Source organism: Dromiciops gliroides, chromosome 3 (assembly GCF_019393635.1).
Source record: "Dromiciops gliroides isolate mDroGli1 chromosome 3, mDroGli1.pri, whole genome shotgun sequence".
NCBI classification, from domain to species: Eukaryota; Metazoa; Chordata; class Mammalia; order Microbiotheria; family Microbiotheriidae; genus Dromiciops; species Dromiciops gliroides.
The window spans coordinates 181,785,329-181,791,271 of NC_057863.1; positions in this window are offsets into that span (position 1 = coordinate 181,785,329).

A 5,943-nucleotide genomic window follows, 5' to 3' on the forward strand; every position below is an offset into this window, starting at 1 on the left:
GTCTACTTGAGACAGAAGGGGTTGAATTAAATGACTCAGTCAGCCAATCCTTTAGCTCTAATAGTTAGCTTTCTAATTGAACTTCCTGAAAAATAGGAGGAAATTGCTTTTGGAATTATAGGCTTGCTTTAAAAAAAAAAAGGATAGCTCTTGGAAGAGAGAGAGATTTTTTCATAAGTTTTGAAACAGTGATGAAGTTATGAGCAAAAAGTTTTAGAAAGGATCTTCTTTCAATTTATGAAGTACAAAGGAAAGAGATTTCTGGCTATGTTCCCAGTATCACTTTAAAAAGAACAGCCTGTTCTGGGTGGGAGGAGAGGGGGAATCAGTCAAGAGTGGAGGCTGAGGACAGCTCTGAGAAATATGTGTTCTGGAAGTTGAGAAGAGAACCAGCTATGGTTTTGTTATGGGCCCAGAGCACCCCAGAAGTTCTCTGGGGCACATCAAAGAACTTTCTCCTTGAGAAACTAATCCAAAGGACAGACACACCTAAAGACATAAGTGGAACCAGATTGGACTGAGCTAGCTCCGGGACCCCCACCCTTCATTCTAGTCTCCTTCAACCCTGGGGTGATAAGATTAGGTGTGGCTGCTTCCTTTGCATTCTGAGGAGATGGCTTAAGAGATCTGCAGCCAAACCTCACCCAATTCCTCCAGCCACCACTAGTGGGGGATGGTCCTCCCTCACTAAGGGAACTTTTCACAGTCAGATGGTCACCCCCATCAGTCCTCTATAAAAGTACCTGCCAGTCTCCTGCTTGAGGAGATTGGTATCCCAGAGCCACACTCTGCCATGCATTTCTCCCCATGAGAAGTCCAAGGATTTTTTTCATGGTTTCCCTTCCTTTCCCTTGCCCCAAAATAAACTACCATCTTATTCTAACTTCTTTTGTGTGCAAGAGGGTGTAATTCTTTAAAGAGGAATTCCTAAAGACCCCAAACCCCTACCCCTACCCCCAACCCCTATCCCTATCCCTAACCCCCTACCCCATTTTCCCCATGACATTTTGGCGCCCAATGTAGGGAATAGGAAATTCCCTCTTTCCTCTTGGCACACAAAACCTGGAGGTAGGAACTTCCCTTCTGGGTTTCCTTTTTCCCTCTCCCACCTGACTCAACCTCCCGTTTGAGTAACAGAGAGGTAGAGACGGTCAGCTTTTGCACGCGACAGTGGACGGGCAGCTTGGGTCACCCTCTCTCGCCAAAAGCTTAGCCAGACATCCGGACCACACTTGGCACACAAAACCTGAAGGTAGGAACCTCTCTTCTGGGTTTCCTTTCTCCCTCTCCCACCTGACTCAACCTCCTGTTTGAGTCATAGAGAGGTAGAGACAGTCAGCTTTTGCATGTGACAGTGGACGGGCAGCATGGGTCTCCCTCCCTCGCCAAAAGCTCAGCCAGATGTCCGAACCATGCTCGGATCCTCAGACTCCATGTTTCTGGGTAAGAACTTTTGTGCTCATGTGTCTATCCCTTGCCAGAGCTCTGCTCTTCCACGAGAGGGGCAGCCAGCATCTCTCTCCCTTGAGAGAGCTCAACCTAACATCTGAAGCATGTTCAGACCATTCTCCTTAGACAGGACAATATCTGGGTACAGCCATGGGGCAGAAAGGGAGTGTACCAAAAGGTTTACCACTGGGATGAATCCTAAGAGATTGGACTAAATTAGAACTTACAAATTTGATAAAGAGATGCATGATCTATTATTGTAACACTGTCTGGCCACAGTATTGGCTAGGATCTCAAGGAAACTGGCCTGTACATGGAACCTTTAACTATAACACCATTTCACAATCGGACAAGTTTTGCAGGTGTGAAGGGAGATGGACAGAGATCCCATACATACTGGCCTTTATGACTTCAAGCCAGAAGTCAAAAGGAAAGGATGATGTCCTCTTGCTGGTAGAAAATCACCACAAGTGCAAGTGATTAGCTAACCCTTCTGGCACCTCCTCTGGGACCCCATCCTCTCCTGCTCCTCAGCCTCATTCCCTACCTGTTTCTCACCTCACTTCTTCCCCACCTGCTTCCATACCTATAGGTCAACCACTGTCATACCACTCCATGACTGAGACCTCTCTTTGCCCACTGGCTGATCTCAGAACCAATTCCCTGTGTCCCCCACAGCTGAGCTCTGGCCACACTGGGAGTGGATGTCAGTATTCCTCTATTTGCCCTACCCAACAGTGGTCTCCACAACCTATCCAGCTGTACCTCTTCACAGCTGTACCCCTGTCACAATATGGGGGAGCTCCAATACGTTCTCTATTTTCCTGTTTTTTCCATTCAGCAGCCAATCCCATCTGCTTTACCGGGGTTGACCATCTGACTGTGGAAAGTTCCCTAAGTGAGGGAGGACCATCCCCCACTGGTGGTGGCTGGAGGAGTTGGGTGAGGGGTGGCTGCAGATCTCTCAAGCCATCTCCTCAGGACACAAAGGAAGCAGCCACACCTAATCTTATCACCCCAGGGTTGAAGGAGACTAGAATGAAGGGTGGGGGTCCCGGAGCTAGCTCAGTCCAATCTGGTTCCACTTATGTCTTTAGGTGTGTCTGTCCTTTGGATTAGTTTCTCAAGGAGAAAGTTCTTTGATGTGCCCCAGAGAACTTCTGGGGTGCTCTAGGCCCATAACAATTTCTTACCGCCTACGAGGAGGAAAAGAAGGGGTTTTTTCTTCCTTCCTCTACCACTATTGACCATGGAGTCTTAAAGTGGAGTTAAATACCCAGTAGGAGGCCATTACACTAGGTTGGATAAGAGACACTGCACTCAGGGGGAGCAATGTGAGGATGCCACGAAAAGAGAAAAGATTTTGGGACTATGCAACATCAGAGGCATCAATTAACTTGGCTACATGTGGTTCCCAAATGTGTGTCTCTCTACTAGTGTACTCATGTGTCTGCTCTTCCCACTAGTGCTGTGTATATTTGTGGGAAAGTATGTCTCAGGTTTATGGGGGGTGGGGATCTTTTGTTACTATTGCTCATGCAGTGCATTTTAGTAAATTCCTTTGTTTTGAACTCATTGTATCAACCATTTGACTAAAAAAGGTAAACACATTGGTGGGACCTCCTAAATTATAGTTTTAAGAGCATAGATCCACAGGTACATTGATCCTGAGGTAGTTGTAGCCTGGGGGTACAATTTTCAAATGCAAATTGGGAGGAAGTCCAGATGGAAAATTACAATAGAAACAAAAGAGCCCAGGGGGCCATGACATCCAGGTAATATCCTGACTTGGAGTGAACTGGATTTAAATAAGGGAGGACTGTTTAAAGTCACCAATCTCAGTCTTTCCTTCAGAGCCATCTGGGTCCACTGGTAAGATATATCAGGACAACAGGAGATGGCTCGGAATGTTTAAGGCAATTTGGGTTAAGTGACTTGCCTAGAGTCACATAGCTATTAAGTGTCTGAGGTGAGATTTGAAGTCAGATCCTCCCAACTTTAGGGCCAGTGCTCTATCCACTGTGCTACCTAGTTGCCCTCCAGAGGAGGTATAAACAGATGCAGGACCAGATTGCCAGAATATATGTATGAGTATGTCTTTATCAACAACAGAATAAGGTAGAAGACACAGTGGCTACATTAGATGTACTTTGAGTAGTCTTTTTGGGGGAGGGGTACAGAAAGAAAGTTACACCCTGATTGGCTGGCAGCAAATTTAAGCACCAACTGTTTTTTTTTTCATGCAAAAAGACAACTGACAAGAGACTTGAGAGACAAGGAATAAGAAGTCAAGAGAGGGAAGCTGTCAAAAGTCATGGAAATGAAAAGTGGTAGGGAGAGTCAGAATTAGAAATAATTGGAGGGTAGAAACAGCAATAGCAGTAACTGGTAGAAATTTAAGTAAGCAATTGGAATGGTGTTTGCAGCAGCTGCTGGCCAAGACTTAGAGTACCAGTGAGAAAGACTGTGAATACTTGGACAACAGACAAGAAGAAAGTTAGTGACATCTAGACAGTAGATAAAACAACTGTACATTCTAGAAGGACAAATGGCCAACTTCATTTTGGATGTGTTATGAGTTGATGATTTCTATTAATGGAAGTGCTAATGATGGTAGGGTTAATGTTTGGCTTGATAATTTTTCTGTATATCTGGCCTTGGAGTTCTTCTCAAGTGTATCAAGGGAATCTTCCTTGTTTCCAGACAGATAAAGACAGACCACTCACTAGACCACTCCCTGCCTTAACAGGAACCTATTGCTAGCTAGTTCCTCTACTAATTTTAGGACTCATTTAGTGACTTTTTCAAATTGAATTTGGTGGTCAATAAATATCCTGTCTCTGTCAGGGGGAGGAGGCCTGTAGTCAAGCATGTCAGTTCTTTTTGAGTTCTAACTTGAGATCTCTGCTACAACCCGATGATGGGCATGGATTCAATTTCTGGAAAGTTTGGTAGAGCTATTCCAGGTTTATTCCTTTCACAGAATCACAGAATCCCATAGTTGAGAGGCATATCAGAGTCACTATATTCCAACCAGGACTTGGATGAGAATACCTTCTCCAATATCTTAACAAATGGCCATTTAGCATTCACTTAAAGACTTCAAAGGAGGGAAAATGCACTAATAGTAATTCTACTTTTGTAAGGTTCTATTTGTTAGGAAGCTTCTATTTATAGAGAAGCAAATTCTGTTTCTCCACCTTTTATCCATTGCTCCTAATTCTGACCTCTGAGCCATATGGTACAAGTCTTCCCTATGTCTGGCATTCAAGTACTTGAAGGAAACTCTCACTTCCTTAAAGATCAACATTTTCTTTAGCTGCTTCTTGCATGGCATGATCTTGAGACCCTTCATCTTCCTGGATACTAAAATTAGATGTTTTCCAGCTTGCAATTTGTCTTCTGATGAAGGCAGAGTACAATGGGGCTGTTACCTCTCTTGTTTTGGACTCCATGCTCCTCTTGATCTAGAGTAATTGAAGGTCTTTCAACATCAGCTTTTTTTGCCTGCCTTATCACACTATTGTTTCATATAATGTTTTTTGTCCACAAAACCTGCTAGATCTTTTTTTTTTAAACAAATTCTATCCCTCCTTCCCTTCCTGAGGCAGTAAGCAATCATCTAGATTATATATGTGCAATTATGTAAAACATTATATTAGTCATTTTGTATAAGAAAACTTAAATAAAAATGAAAGAAATAAAGTGAAAAATAGCATACTTCAGTCTATATTCAATCAACATCCAGTTCTTTCTTTGGAGGTGGATAGTATGCTTCATCATTAGTCCTTTGGGATTGTCTTGGATCATTGTATTACTAAGAATGGTTAAATGATTCACACTTCATCAAACAATATTGCTGTCACTGTGTACAACTTTCTTTTGGTTCTTCTCACTTCACTATACATAAGTTAATGTGAGTCTTTCCAGGCCTTTCTGAAATCATCCTGCTTGTCATTTCTTATAGCAAAATAATATTCCATGAACATCATATGCCCCAGTTTGTTTAGCCATTCCCCAATTGGTGGGTATTCCTTTGATTTCCAATTCCTAGCCACCACAAAAAGAGTTCCTACAAATATTTTTGTACAAATAGGTCTTTTTCTCTTTTTTTAGATGTCTTTGGGATATAAACCAGCAGTGATATTGCTAAATCAAAGAGTATGTATGTACAGTTTTAGCTCTTTGGGCCATAGTTCCTTCAGCACTTAATACATTGCTTAGTCCAGAGTAAACACTTGATAAATTAAGTGCTGAAGGAGCTCTCTCTCTCTCTCTCTCTCTCTCTCTCTCTCTCTCCTTATTTATGACTAGGTAAAAGACACCATTCATTGACTCATTTCTTACCTTATCCTTAATCTTTGAATGGATGTTGCCTCAGCCAAATCTAGGAAAGATTTTAGCTTAAAAAGGCCAAGGTCTCCTACTGCATCCAGGTTCCTCTCCAATCATCTTGATCTGCATCTTGCCAGAGGACTCAAGTGGCTTTGTAGG